This window comes from Pongo abelii, chromosome 4 (genome assembly GCF_028885655.2).
Source record: "Pongo abelii isolate AG06213 chromosome 4, NHGRI_mPonAbe1-v2.0_pri, whole genome shotgun sequence".
Classification (NCBI taxonomy): domain Eukaryota; kingdom Metazoa; phylum Chordata; class Mammalia; order Primates; family Hominidae; genus Pongo; species Pongo abelii.
In genome coordinates, this window is record NC_071989.2 from 11,470,480 (window position 1) to 11,487,263 (window position 16,784).

Sequence of the window (16,784 nt, forward strand, 5' to 3'; positions counted from 1 at the left end):
AGATAGGACCATTTATGACATGGGTGCTCTACGGGAATTTGGTTCTAATTATCAATTACACATCTCTGACTTCCTAACCATTTCTTAGTGAACAATGATAAAGCTTATTTTATCCTCTTTTACATTAGGGGACGTATGCCAAATCAGACACAAAGGACATTATGTCATACTGAGAAAATAATTATTAAAAGAGGTAAGGAAATTGTGTTGAAATGATGAAAAGCTGCAAAGTGAATGGGAGGAATACACTTTAATACCGAGGACTGACTTAAGAGTTCAGGGCTCTTCTTTCCCAGTGAACTTTCAAGACTTCATCTTACTATTACAAAAATTTAGGAAAGTAGGTTCCGTGACATAACAAAAATGACAAAAATATTTAAGAGAAACTTTATAAACAAAAAATGCATATATGTCCAGAGGGACAATATTTTGAAATAATGAAGGTTGTCCTGATGTGTTAAGTCTCAAAATAATCAGATTAGGCTAATAAACATTAATTGCACAATCAGAAAATCTGCTTTATGTCCTTTTGCAAGTCCTTGAGGATTTATCATTTCTCCAAAGTATTACCAGCATGTGTAATTAAAATCCACATTTTAAAATTTATGCATAATGTGCCTTATATTATGGTGAAAGGAGTTTAAAACAGGCAAGTCATAAACTTGCTCTTGGATGAACAAATGTACAGAGGTAAACAAAATTTCATTTTCTACAAGTTGTGATAAGCTAGCCAGAAAATCAAGGGAAAAAAAAAAAAAAACAAAACTAAGTACTTCTGGCATTTTTCATAGATGTGCATTTTTTTCCATTCAGGAAACTAAGTATCAACATTTAATGTTGCTGAAAATGGTTTTCAGAAAAGAAATAGTTTTCTATGCAAAATCATTTGCTATTAATGTATTCAATACAATGATTAAAGTGTCAGAGATCAGGAAATAATATTGAAATCTAAAGAAGTCTTTTTGTTAAGAAAACAACAGAGTAGGTAAGGAGAACAATTTGACTACCCACACAAAAAACTCTCAAAGGACCATGAACTAAAAGAGAATATAAAAAGAAAGAGTTTAAGAAAAACTCTGCCAAGCAGCAGACAATAAATTATAAATCATGTAAGAGGGACTGGTTCAAAATGTGAAAATAGGGTGGGAAATTCAATTAATTAAGCAGAAGCAGGAAGACAACATCTTGGTATGTATGGAGGAAGAAAGGTAGAAAAAAGTTTATGAATGTTATTGGGTTCCTATTTATATTTCACTTTAGACCCTTTCAGGGAAATGTCCTGGAGCTCTTTTAGAGGTTGGTTTCTAAAGGTGGAGAACTGGTTCCTATCCTGGGCTTTTGGTCAGTTTTTGGCACTGGACAGATTCACTGAGCTCTCCAAGCTCCAGTTTCAGTGTTATTGAAGAGAAAAAATGGCTTCATGGGATCATCGTTTGATTTCAACCCAGGAAAAGTGTTAAATAACTAATATGGAGAAAATATTAAACAAATAAATTATTAATATTATTACCATTAACGATGTTGAAATCAACCGACAATAGAAAAGGGGATTGTACACTTGGCACTGGGGAGAAAGGCCCTTTCACTGGGTGTCAGACTATATAGCTCCTTTTGAGTGCTGGGCTCTGTTGTAAGTGCTTTATTTGTATAAATTCATGTTTTCTCCAACAATCCTATAAGAGAGTATACACATCATTTTCACCTTACAGACAGGAAACTGAGGCTCAGAGAGATTAAGAAACTTGCCAGAAGTCAGCTGATATTAATAAAAAAGGAATTGAAGTCCTTGGAGTTGGTTTCTAGAGTTTATGCCCATAGACACCATGGCTACCAGGGCAGGTTTAAAACCTCAAAGCTGCAGATTATTGAATTACCTAATATGGTCAGAAAACAGAAAAATGGTGAGGCCTAAAATGAAGGGAAATGTCTACTAAAGGTACAGAGAAGAGATGGTTCATTAAGGAATTAACAACCTGAATATTATATTGAAAAATATTACAAACTGGTATGCTAATTTCTCATTAAATTTACACTATTTCTCTACTAAAGGTACAGATAAAAGATGGGTTCATTAAGGAATTGATAACCTGAACATTATGTTGAAAAACATATTACAAATTGTTATGTTAACTAATTTTCACTATTTCTCATTAAATTTATACTGTTTCACTTTGGGAGGCTGAGGTAGGCGTATCATGAGGTCAAGAGTTCGAGACTAGCCTGGTCAACATGGTAAAACCCCAACTCTACTAAAGACACAAAAAATTAGTTGGGCGGTGGCACGTGCCTGTAATCCCAGCTACTAGGGAGGCTGAGACAGGAGAATTGCTTGAACCCGGGAGGCGGAGGTTGCAGTGAGCTGAGATCGTGCCAATGCACTCCAGCCTGGGTGGCAGAGCAAGACTCCATCTCAAAAGAAAAAAAAAATTTTACACTATGTCTCTACTAAAGATACAGAGAAGAGGTGGGTTCATTAAAGAATTAATAACCTGAACATTATATTGAAAAACATATTAGAAGTTGGTATGTTAACTAATTTACACAATTTCTCAATTAAATTGAATTTATTGAGATACGCAAAAAAGTATAAAAATAACTTTGTTCATTCCTTGGAAAATCAAAAAAATAACAATATATATAATTATCTTAATTTTATTTTAAACTGTTTTACATATTAGTTTAACCAGTGATGTCACTATTATGAAAAGAGGCTGGGATATGAAATCTAAGATGAGAAACAACTTTAAAAAAGATAATATATTTTAAAAAATCACAATCATGTGTAGTTTCAGCCTTCTCAAATGGTCTTTTAGAAGTGTCATTCCCAAATCCATGCTTTAAACTTCTTTTAGGTCATAATAAATAAAACAGCTGATGAGAATTTCAAAATATAAAACCTCAATCCAAATTGGTGCTGTTATAGTAAAATAAGTTAGAGGCTAATTAATGCAATAAAAATAATGTAAAATACCAGTACAAATGGACAGAAAAACACACTGTATTAAAGGACAGGTTATATAATCATACAGAAGAAAATGTATGAGAATCTAATGGATCTCAAACCAACCATTAGTAATGTAACAGTGTAATACCTTACTTTGTAAAAGTATATATGTAAAAACAATTACTTTAAATGAATGAAAATCGTTAAAGATCTAACATGTAGAGATATTAAATAAATGAGCTATTATTATTACCATTAAGAACTTTGAAATCAATCAATATTAGAAAATGGAAAGGTGAGTATGGCATTGGGTAAAATGACATAAAGATTCAGGGTTCAAGTCTCCCATCCGGCCCCGACTATTTAGACACTGATGTGGCTTATGCAATCCTTGGCTCTCCATTAGTATGGATAAATTAATATCGGTCACACTATTAAAAGACTTTCCTTAATTTCTGGACTGTTGAACACTTTTCCTTATTTGTGTTTTAAAGCTCAGTTGACCAAACCATTCTCCTTGTGGGATTACTCTATCCAATTGAACCTACTCAGGGCAAATACTGGAGAGGGAAGGTGCTTCATCAACTCTGTAAACACACTCCTCTCTTGTCTCACCTGCTCTACAAACAGCCCCTTTTCCCCTCAATAAGCTCTTAGAATTCAATGAACTGTATCACTGGTCTCTTCGGGAGATTTAACAAGTAGCCACTTCAGCAGCTGACTTGATACTTCAATAGATACCTATGCTTTCATGAAATTATCTGTTTGTTTGCTGCAGAGCTGCACAAATAAAGGCCTAGTTTATAAAGGAAAAATAAAGAGATGTTTTACGTTTATGTGCTGTATTTGTTTGAAAAAGGGGAAGAGGCATCCTTTTTAATAAAGTGAAATATTCTGCTTTATGATAGATAATTGCAAGCATTATTTACTGACAATGGAAAAAAGGAGAACAGAATAAAATACAAGAATCTGAGCACACAGTTACAGAAACTTGGTGGGGGGAAATACAAGGTAATGTTCAATAAAGAGGAAGAAAAAAAGCACTACTTTTTGGATTATTTGTCTTTAAGTATATCTGCATATATAGATAAATATGAAAACATAAAGCACATTTACATGTTATATAAATATAAAATAAGCATATAATAATTAAAGAATGTCCCTCTGAAAGTTCAGAAAACAAAAATAGATGAGGTGACAATGGGTCCAAGAAAATGGCCTACATACTCTTAAAAGGAATTCAACTCAGTTTCTTTAGGGATAGGGAAACTTTAGCATCCAATCTGGCATATATCCAAGAGTGTCGTCATTAAGAACTGAACTACAAACATTTTGCAACTCAGCACAAGTTGATTCATCTAAATTCAATGGAAGAATACTCAAGGGTAAATTTGAACATACAAAATTTAAAATAATTTCATATATTACTATCTTTGTGGGGAGAGGCATTTAATGCATGATTCTTAGTAGTAATGGAATAATTGTCATTGGTGTTGATCTTGTTTTCCCTGCTTTTATTGGAAAAGAAGACATTGAAAACACCAGAACAGGTGAAACATGCCTATCACATTGGTTCTCAAACTGAATGTGGGATCATGTGTATGAATACATCATAGATATATTTGAAAGCGAATATGATGTAAAACCCTATCCTTAAATAGCTCTCATAGTTTCCTTCTTGTTATATCCTTGAAAGAATTTAAAAATGCAAGCTCTTCATCTGGATAAATGGCTAATACATGCGGGGTTTAATACCTAGGTGACGGGTTGATGGGTTGATGGGTGCAGCAAACCACCATGGCACACATTTATCTACGTAACAAACCTGCATGTCCTGAACATGTATCCTGAAACTTAAACAACAACAACAAAAATTCAAGATGAGATATGAGGTACTACGATCATGTTGAAACTTTGAATAACATTTTTGTGATGGTGGTGACTATACTTATCTTAACCAATAGCATTGTAATGAGCAGATAAATTTCTATGTAAGTACAATTTTAAAAAATTCAAGCTCCTCATTAGGTCCTCACGATATAAATTAGCAGAAAAAAAAACAACAAATGATTAACACAAAGGATCCCGCTCAATCACTGGCAACAGCCACTACTATTTCTAAGAATGTTTTTGCGATATACAGCATAATGGACTTCAGCAGGTTTCTAGAACTTGGTATAAAAATTAAAAATGTAAATATGCAAATTAATAAAAAAGGAAAGAAAAATAATCCCATGTTTAATCCTACATATGTATGTATTTATATCTATTTAAATGTACATTTAGCACTGTGCATTTTAGTTGTCCTCTAATTTATAGTGTGCGTAACTGGAGTCACGATGAATGATGAAGAGGATGATACACAGTCTTTTTTTTTTTTTTAAACCATTCCAAGCACATTTTCAGCCATCAATGGGAAAGGATAGCAATAAATGCTACATGTATTTGGAGCTTCCTATTGTGCCAACTACCATATTAGGGGCTTCTACACACGATCTCATTTAATGCTCACAACAGCCTACATGGCAGGTACTACTATCATTAACATCACCCTCATTAGGTCACAGAAGAGCAGTGACAGGACGGTGGGCAGGATTGGGACTGAAATGTAGCAGTGGACGCCAGGGTCTGCGTGTTTTACCCCCTCTCCTCCACTGTTCGGCACTAGAGGTGAGGGCATGTCTGGTTAATAAAATCTACACATTTTGAAGTGCAATATGTTTGGCAGAAATGCCAAAAAAAGACTAAAATGTAATGTGATATAGAGTGTCACTGCTTAAATCCCTATTACCTAGATAATTGGCTCCATCATAATATTTCTAGGGCTGGGTGCAGTGGCTCACGCCTGTAATTCCAGCACTTTGGGAGGCCGAGGTGGGCGGATCACGAGGTCAGGAGTTCGAGACCAGCCTGGCCAACATGGAGAAACCCCATCTCTACTAAAAATACAAAAATGAGCTGGGTGTGGTGGCGGGCACCTGTAATCCCAGCTACTTGGGAGGCTGAGGTAGGAGAACCGTTTGAACCCAGGAGGCGGAGGTTGCAGTGATCCGAGATCGTGCTATCGCATTCTGGCCTGGGCGACAAGAGCAAGACTCCATTTCAAAAAAAAAAAACAAAAAAAACTGTATTATCATTTTCTTTGGCTTCTTCTTCAGAAAGAAATGTAGAAGAATCTCCTTCAATTGAAGACAGAAAGGGCTTAGGGGAAGGTCAATGAATAGAATTTTCCACAAAAATGGAAATAGGGTGGTTGGGTGGAGAATGCTAATGTATCCACAGTGGACTTACTTCTTTACCTTGAGTAAGATGAGGGGACCGAGCAAACTCATCACAGGACAAGAGAGAGGCAGGCTAGAAGGAGAGGCTGCATGGGGCAACCTGAGCAGGTTTCCTACCTGCCAATCTCTAGAGAACCAGACGAGATGAGATGCATTATTCATGTGGTTTGATACGAGGCTCAACAATGTGGCGATAGAGCTGGTTTTGCTCTCAAACATGAGCTAGTTTGCTGAGAACAGAATTAGCTGTGGAAAAAATCTTCTCTGCCATCTTAAGCACTAAATGATTTTACATCAAGTACTTGGCAATATGTGGTTATGGCATAAAAGGTATATTATATTCTTTATGCATCCAAATGTCCACCGCTGAATAAGAGGCTCAAAAAGAAACTCCAAGGAAGCTTAAGTGTTCAAACAAAATACCTTAGCTGGCTAAGGGCCTTAAATTAGGGATATAGCTTGGAGCCTGGTGGATTTAAAACCACAGGTGCTGTGACCCTTTTTATTTTGTAAAAATAAGCATTTCCATGTCAAGCGTATCTCACGCTGATCTTGATCTATTCATTTGTCTCTACACTTGCAACATTTCTGAGAACATTTCCAAGAACAGTCATATAAATAAATTTTAGAATAAAGAAAATTATTATTAGACCTAAAGGAAGAGATAGACTATAGAACAGTAGGGAACTTCAACCCCCCTTTAAGTGTGGACAAATTATCCAGACAGAAATCAATAAGGAAACATCAGACTTAAACTACACTCCAGACCAAAGGGACCTAACAGACATTTATAGAACATTCCATCCAACAGCTTCAGAATATACATTCTTCTAAACTGCACATGGAACATTCTCCAGGATATATCATATGTGGCCACAAACAAGTCTTAAATTTAAGAAGACAGAGTCAATATCAAGTATCTTTTCTGACAAAAATGCTATTGAATTAGAAATCAACAAGAAAAACTTTGGAAACTTTACAAATACATGGAAATTAACATGCTCCTGAACCAATCAATCTAACAATTTAATGAAATTAAAGGTCAAATTAAAAATTTCCTTGTGACAAAGGAGGATGGAAACACATCCTACCAAAACCTATGGAACACAAAAAAAGCAGTTTTAAGAAGGAGTTTATAGCAATAAACACCTATATCCAAAAAGAAGAAACATTTCTAATAAACAACCTAACAGTGTACTTCAAGGAACTAGAAAAACAAAAACAACCTAAACTCAAAATTGGTAGAAAGAAGAAAACAATAAAGGTGTGTTTATTTTTTCAAAATTCTCAACAAGATACTAGAAATGCAACAGCACATTAAAAAGATCATTCAGTATGATCAAATAGGATTCATCCCAGGGATGCAAGAATTATTTAATACATGTAAATAAATAAATGTGATATATCACATTAACAGAATCAAGGATAAAAACCATATAATCATTTCAATAGATTCTGCAAATAATTTGATAAAATTCAACATCCCGGCATGATAAAACAAAAAAACTCTCAACAAATTAGGTATAGAAAGTGTGTACCACAACACAATAAATTTAAGCCATATATGACAAACCCACAGCTGCACAGCTAATATCATACTTAACAAAGGAAAGCTAATAGCTTTTACTCTAAGGTCAGGAACAAGACAAGGATGCCCACTTTCACCACTTCTATTCAACATAGTACTGGAAGTCCTAGTCAGAGTGATTAGGCAAGAAACAAAAACAAAAGGCATTGAAATTGGAAAGGAGAAGTCAACTTGTCTCTGTTTGCAGATGGCATGATCATATAAATGGGCAGCCCTAAAGACTCCACACACAAAACAAAGCCTGTTAGAATTAATAAATGAATTCAATAATATTGCAGGACACCAAATCAACACACAAAAATCTGTAGCATTTCTATACACTATCTGTACAGAAATATACTAGCTGAAAAATCAGGAAAATAATTCTATTTATAATATTAATAGCTACAAAAATTAGATATGTAGAAATAAACTTAACCGAGGAGATAAAAGGTCTTTACACTGAAAACTATAAAACTTCAATTAAAGAAATAGAAGAGGACACAAATAAATGAAAATACATCTCATGCTCATGGGTTATAATAATTAGTACTGTTAAAATGGCCACACTACCCAAAGTGATCTACAGATTTACTACAATCCCTACCAAAATACCAATGATATTCTTCACAGAAATAGAAAACCTATACTAAAATTGGTATGAAAACAAACAAAAAAAGGCCCTGAAGAGCCAAAGCAATCTTGAGCAAACAGAACAAAACTGAAGGCATCACACTACGTGACTTCAAAATATATGACAAAGCTAGAGTAACCAAAACAGCACAGCGCTAGCAGAAAAACAGACACTAGACTAATGGAACAGAATAGAGAGTCCAGAAATAAATTTATGCACCTACAGCCAACTTATTTTCAACAAAGGTACCAAGAACTTACACTGGGGAAAAGATGGTCTTTTCAACAGATAATGTGAGAAAACTGATATCCACATGCAGAGGAATGAGACTAGACTCCTAATTCTCAGCATATACAAAAATCGACTCAAAATGGGTTAAAGACTTAAATGTAAAACCAGAAACTTTGCAACAACTAGAAGAAAGCATAGGTAAAATGCTTCACAATATTGGGCTGGGCAAGAATTTTTAAAATAAGACCTCAAATGCACAGGTAGCAAAACCAAAAATAGATGAATTAATACTAATATTAATAGGCAAACTATTAATATTAATAGACTGAGGAGACAATCTATAGAATGGGAGAAGATATTTAAAAATGATACATCTGACAAGTGGTCAACATCCAGAATATATAAGAAACTGCAACAACTCAACAACAACAACAACAACAAAAAAACCCTTCCAATTTTAAAATGTGCAAAAGACCTTACTTGACATTTCTCAATACAAGACATACAAATGACCAACAGATATATTAAAAAAATGCTAAACATAACTAATCATCAGGGAAATGTGAATCAAAACCACAGTGAGATACTACCTCACTCCAGTTAGAACGGCTATTGTCAAAAAGAAAAAGAAAAGTGTTGGCAAGGATGTGGAGAAAAGGGTGCACTTATATACTGCTCATGGTATTATACACTAGTTCAGCCATTATGGAAAACAATACGTTGGTTCCTCAAAAAATTAAAAATAGAGTTGCCATGTGATCCAGTAATCTCACTCCTAGGTATATACCCAAAGAAAATTAAATCAGCATGTTAAAGAGATACCTGTACACTCACATGTTTATTGTAGCACTATTTACAATAACCAAGATAGGGAATCAACCTATGTGTCCAACAATGGGTGAATGGATAAAGAAAATGTAACACATATACAAAACAGAATACTATTCAGCCATTTAAGAAAAATGAAATCCTGCCATTTGTGATAACATGAATGAGCCTGGAGGACATCATGCTAAGTAAACTAATCCAGGCACAGAAAGACAAATACCACAGGATCTGACTCAAATATGGAATGTAAAAAAGAAGCTGATAACATAGAAGCAGTGAGTAGAATAGTGGTTACCAGATACTAGGGAGGGGAGAAGGATGAACAGGGGAGAGAATGGCCAATGGGTACAAAGTTACGATGAGATACGAAAAGTGAATTCTGGTGTTCTATTGCTTAGTAGGGTGACTATAGTTAACAGTAAAATATTGTATATTACAAAATAGCTAGAAGAGAGGCTTTTGAATGTTCTCACCACAAAGACATGACAAATGCATGAGGTGATGGATACACACACTGCCCTGACTGGATCATTAGTATACAGCATACACATGTATCAAAACATCCAATTGTATCCCATGAACACATACATGTGTCATTACAATATGTCAATTAAAAAATGAAATAAGTAATTTTTTAAAATTTGAGAGCTTTTTCTATTATAATTTTAACTGATAGAGCATGTCTGGTGTTGAGGGCAGAATCTGCTAATGTGTAATTATGGTTCCATAGTGCTGTATCTTCTGGTAATGTCTTCATTGTTCTTAAGTTCCAACTTTTGGTATTATATGAAGCCCCATTCAACGTGCAGTTGAAATCTAATACTTGGCTTCTATTCTTTTCAACATTGCTATGCTTAATGACGTAATTCCACGTATGAGGTGACACATCTTCCAGAATTGGGGTGCATCATCCAGGTCAAGGCCAGCTGTGTAATTTTCAGTATGTGTATCCCTAGTTGACATGACATTAATAAACATGGTTTCATGATCTATTTGTACAAAAGTTATGATATTTTTGAATTTTACCAATAAACTGTTCTCCCATCAAACACTCTGTCTTCCTTCGACTAAACAATTAGACTTCTTATTTATACCTTTTTAAGTGAATCCACACAGGTAAGCATCTGAAAGTTCTCTTTGGTTCTAAGATGACATTTATCATTGGGTTGATTTAAAATTTCTAACTGGGTAAGAATAGGCCTTTAACTTTTAGCCTAAGAAAAGTGAAAATTTTAACTAATAGGTTATGGAGAATCTTATTTGACTTGCTCCAATAGGAAGCATTTGATTTAAAAATTTAAGTAACAGCACTTAATAAGTAATAAACTGCGAATAATTCACATATTTGTGAACTCAAATAATTTTAATTAAAATATTTTTGATACTAGGACTATTATTTATATCACAATGAATAACAGTAGTAAGATTTTATGAATATGCAGGTCCTATGTAATCCCTCTATCACTTCATTAAAAACTGGCTATTCTTGCAGAGGATTACGTTTTTTTTAAAGACAATTTTCTCCACATGTGTAACTATTTTCACCACATTCTTTTTTCTTTTTATGTTGCAGTACTTGTCATCTTCACGAAGATATTTAGCGTTTGCTCCTTGCAACATATCTATGATAATTCTTTCTTTATTACAAGCTGATACATACATCACAGAAAGCTTGTTTTCAACACTCACTTTGAATAGCATTTATCCAAAAGAAAATCCATCTGACTATCATCACAGCAGACGTTGGCCATTTTCACTGGTTTATAAAAATGTGTTTAAGGGGTTGTCAGAGTCAAGTGTTTGTGTTGATCAAATAACTCCTAAATTGACAGTCATTCATACGTTTGAGTTTGAAATAAAAATTCATGTTATTTATTTCTGCTTAATAGACTTTACCACAAGCAAATTCATGAAGCCCACACATTCCTTGTTTCACTGTACTCCTTATTTTATAAGCTCTGGTTTTGACAAGCCTCATCTCAGATGAAATGTATATTTTATCTAAATAGACGCCTTAGTTAAAATTGTGCCTCTTTACATTTTCATCATGCAAGAGGTAAATGCCCAAATATTAGGGGGATGGTCATGTAAAAGTAAGTCTGTCTTTTCTGCTGCAGTTCACACAATTCTGCCTCCTCATCTAGGGTAAGGACACTGGTGGCCTTCCTCTCTGTTATACTACGCCCTTCCCCCTGTTAATGGTCCTGCAAGAAAGATGTGGCTGTCCTGTCTGGTGATGGGTACTCTCCGGGACCTCTGTTGACCAGGGACCACTCTGTGGCACAAAGTGACCCTTTCACCTTTTCCTAGGCTGCCAGATCTCTGGAGCCACCATGCTGGCTCTGTCTCCCTCTTGGAATCCTCCGGCAGGTAGGCACTGCTGTACTTTCTATCTGCCTCCCTGTTCAAAGCACTTTCTATCTGCCTCCCTATTCAAAGCCTGGGGCCAGGGATGCAGGCATTACTGTCCCCAGAGCCCACACCCTTCTGCTGGGCCTAGTGGGGGACAAAGGTCTTTGGCTCTTATCTTGCAATGGCTCGCAGAGTTAGGTCTGGGGCGGGAGGACGGAGAACCCCTTTAGACCATGTTCTCTAACACAGCCTTGGGTGACAGCATGCCTGTTCAGCTTCATGAAATCCTATTGTCAGTAGTGAAATTTGTTTCCGTCACCATCCACAAGCCTGGAGTAGAGGAGAGGTGAGGAGTAGGACTTGGATACCCTGCTCCTTGAACATTACATTGATGTTCCTATATGCCTGCTCAGGAGGTCTCTAACATTATGACTAGGTAGCTTTTTGGGTTAGGAAAGCCTGGAGGACCTGTTTGACTACAAAAAGGCAGTCCGCATCTGAGTTGGTGCCCAAGATTTAAATTAGTCTTCATAATAAAGTAACAGGCGTGGATGGATTACTTATGACAGCTAAGAAGAAAGGAGAGATGAAGAAGGAAGGTCTAGAGGAGAGATGGGAAAAGATGGTGGTAGGTGGAGTCTAAGGGGAAAAGATAATTGAGAAATCCCATTTGGTGGGAAAGTTAAGGGATCTAACATGTCTTATCTTCAATGTCTGAAGTTTTTTCCTGGTCTTCTCTGTGCAGTTATCTCCCTGACTATCCCTCAGCCCTAGAATGGTCTCTTACTCAGGTTAGCCTTAGTGGTGTTTTGAGTAAGGAAAGCCCAGGGGTGAGGTCAGCGTGGGGCAGAGCAGGGCAGAAAGAGTAGACTGGCCACCAGAGCCAGAGTCATGTCCATGAACCCGAGCTGGTAGAGAGTACAGCTGTAGCACTGAATGAGGAGTGATCACACTCATACCTTCCCTTAGTGTGATTCCATCCACATCCACACCTTTCCATGCCCCCAATTGCTAACTACAAAAGAGAGGAAGGCCACTTTAGTAGGCACATAAGCAGGAGAGCGAGGGGCAACTCGATCCCTCATTTCAATGTCTTCGGGTTTTTTTGTTTTGGAATATGCATGTAGCCTGTATGATATTACCTTCCAATACTGGTTAATTTTTCAGAAGTTTATGTCTTTCTCTGAAACAAAATTGAACATGCTTAAGGACAAGGAGTAGATTTTAAGCCTCTTTGAATCTGCCAGTACATCTAGCACACGGAGTATCTTCAACAGATATTATTTAACAGGATATAGAAGACCACTAAGCTCCACAGATGAAAATAAATGTCTATCTATTTTGTTTTTAAATGATGATTTTTACAAATGCAGTCAACAAAGCCCAGGATCTAGGGTAAGACTGCCTAAGTATGAAAGTTTGTTTATTTATTTATTTATTTAGATGGAGTTTTGCTCTTGTTGCCCAGGCTGGAGTGCAGTGGCGCGATCTCGGCTCACTGCAACCTCCACCTCCTGGCTTCAAGCGATTCTCCTGCCTCAGCACCCCGAGTAGCTGGGATTACCGGTGTCCACCACAATGTCCGGCTAATTTTTGTATTTTTAGTAGAGACGGGGTTTCGCCATGTTGGCCAAGCTGGTCTCAAACTCCTGACCTCAAGTGATCCACTCGCCTCGGCCTCTCAAAGTGCTGGGATTACAGGTGGGAGCTACTGCACCCGGCCTATTTATTTTTAATAGAGATGGGGTCTGACTATGTTGCCCAGTCTGGTCTTGAATTTCTGGGCTCAAGTGATTCTCTCATCTAGGCCTCCCGAAGTGTTGAAATGATAGGTGTGAGCCACCATGCCCAGCCTGTATGAAGGTTTAAAGCCTGGTTCCACACAACCTGTGTGACCTTGGCATATTACTCAACATCTCTGTGCCTTGGTTTTCTGATCCAAAAAGCAAGCATTGAGCATCGTAACAGCATCTCCTTCCAAGGATTGTTCTGGGGGTTGGTAAAATACCCAAAGCATTTGGCACACTCCCTGGAAGCAGTTACAAGCTACATGCTTCCCCACCAAAGGGGATTTCTCAGTTAGCTTCTCCTTTTAGGCTCCACCTACCACCGTCTTTTTCCATCTCTCCTCCAGCCCTTTCTTCTTCATCTTGCCATTGTTTGTCCAGCCTCACATGCTTGTTTCAATGACACCATCTAATAATTCCCTAATTGTTAAGGCATGACTACTTTTCTTCATTCCCAAGTGTTGACCCCTTGAAGGGAAGCAACTGGCCTTTGATCTTTCTGCCCCACTTCTCTTGCAGTATCATCTGGAAATGCCTTATGAACTGTACTGAAAGACCTCCACCTGGTGGTCTATTCTTAAGGGCAGAAAGATAAGACCAGTTGCTCGGGTCCCCTCAGCCACTCATCTGAGCTAAGAGCCAGAGACCATGAACATTTTAAGGCTGGTGGGCCTCATAAGAACCTGTCTTCTTCTTTCAAGAAGTTAGGGTATCTGCTTTAGGCCTGCAAACCTCTTAGAGGTCTGTACCAGTGGTCTCCAGGGTAGGGGTATGTACAATACAGATGACCCCCACAAAGATATTGGGAAGCAAACTTAGAATTTTTTTTATGGCTACTGGATAACTATATTTAATCTTTACTTCTTTGTAATCTCCATTTTTATGGGTGTTATACTACACAGAATTTAATAATATTATATATGATATCTTTAATATCTAAATAAAAAGACATATACACATATTAAAGGCATTTTCTCATACATGCAGGTTGTGATACAGTTTCTGTGGCTGTGAAAATGTGAAGACATGAAATTATATGAATTAGGTATAGACACAGGGGTAACCTTGGTGGATGCAGGGAAGAGAGAGTTTGTGGCTTTATGCTTAGGAGCTGGAGAGAGGTAGTTTCTCCTCCTCCACTTGTGGTCCTAAGAGGTCATCCAAGCACTTCTGGAAATTTCCATAGTACTATGTCAATCAGCATGTTTTCTCAAAATTGCCTTAAGTTCAAAGGTGCAGGCTGGGTTGGGGTCTTGGACTTCTGAATGTCACAATCATAGCACATCTCTGCCACAGTTATTACCAGGAAAAGCCCCCAGCAAACGGGTTTCACCTTTGGAGCAGTTAGAAGGTACTATTGCCTCCCTCATAGGCAGTAGGAAAAAAACACTTGTTCATTCTGGATAGCTCTCCATTGACCGCTTGGAGCAGGGGACAGCAAATTTTTCCTGGCAAGGGCCAGATAGTAAATATTCTTGATTTTGCCAATCATATGGTCTCTGTCACGGACACTCCACTCTGCCCCTGCAGGGCCCAAGCCACCATGGATGATACATAAATGAACGGGTATGGCTGTATCTCAATAACATGATTTATGGATACTGAAGTTTGAATTTCATATAATTTTCACATGTTACAGAACATTAATCATCTTTTGATTTTTCCCCCCAATCATTTAAAAATGCAGTCATCATTCTTAGCTCATGGGCACTACTAAAACAGATGGGTGAGCTACAAATGGCCCATGGGCCATTGTTTGCTGATGCAGACTCAGAGAAAACACTATCACACTAGAGTTTTTTTTTTTTTTTAAGTGTGGATATCTTCCCTGTGTTTAATGTGATATAGATGAATTAAAGTTTGTTTTTTTTTCTTATGTAGCTAATTTTTCATTAAATTCCTGGAAGTTTATTAATAAGGGATAATTCTAAGAACATATGAATATGGAATAGAGAATCAACATAACCTGTTCTGTCAGTTTTTATTCAAATAAGATATTGAATGTCACTGTGGTTATCTTCTTCTTTTATAAGATGTGCATAAAAATAAAATTACCTTACTTAATAACATGCAAACATTAAATGCTAAAGTAGCCCAACTCCAGGCAGGAGTGGATCTAACAGGCTGAAGATGAAAAAAATTCTGACGGAAGAATAAATGAGCATTCTTTTTCATCAAAACCAAGATATGTATTATTAATATTGGGTGGCATTTATGATGTCAAAAATAAAATAAAGAGTATTTTGTGCCTTTCTCCCTATGATTCAGTGAAATACTGAAATGTAAATATCAATAATCAACTATAAAAGCAGCTTGGCTTGCCTTGATTTCAAAGCATGTAATTTAGCATCATAATGCAGTTTAAGAAAATTGCTATGCTCTACTTTGTGGTCACTAGAAATTCCAATAGTCTGAGGATGTAGAGATCTGCGTGCCAGGTTCTGAAGCAGAGAGCCCCCTCTGCCAGCCTCAGTCCCTGCCAGCGCTCATATATATCATTAAGAAAGAAGGAGAGAGCTGTACTGTCTGCAGACCAGCAACACAGTCATTCCAGTTTACTTAGCAATGTGCAGCTTGATAATAAATGCAATTCTCAACTTGTTTTTAATTATATCGATTTTAGAGTTAAGATAAGTGTTCTCTAGCAATCTAATTATGAGATTTGACAGATTAGGTTGCAAATGGCTCCAGATACTGGAAAACACGTGTTTTGTCATGTGACCTGTGGTTGTATTCAATTGAAAATATATATTTAATCCAGGAGAGCTGTATAATTGATTGAACCATTTGCAATTGCCAACATCCAACCTTCACACAATAATTTTGTGATTCAATCTGTTAGTGTGTATGAAATAAATTGTCTGCTTTCAAAATATGCTACATGTTTAGTAAATACGTTTTTGTTCCAAGCTTGCCAAATAGGTAGACAATATCATGAAAAAAACACTTACCATCATCAAGCATACGTCTTTCACGTCCTACAAATGACTACGTCCTTGGGGTACTTTTATTCATTACATAAGTGAATAATGATGTGCTAAACATTAGTATTGCTCCTTTCAATTTTTCTCTTTGACAAAATGAGCTTACGTTCACCATTTGCCTCCTTTCAGATTATACCAAGGTAGCCTGAATTAAAGTCATATTCTGTTTCTACCAT

General features: G+C 36.6%; 1 protein-coding gene across 5 annotated transcripts in view; it reads right to left on the bottom strand.

Annotated features, from left to right (window-relative positions):
- The window catches only part of CTNND2 (catenin delta 2), a 948,913-nt gene that overhangs the window by 385,249 nt on the left and 546,880 nt on the right, over nt 1–16,784 (bottom strand). The gene's annotated exons all lie outside the window — the stretch shown is intronic.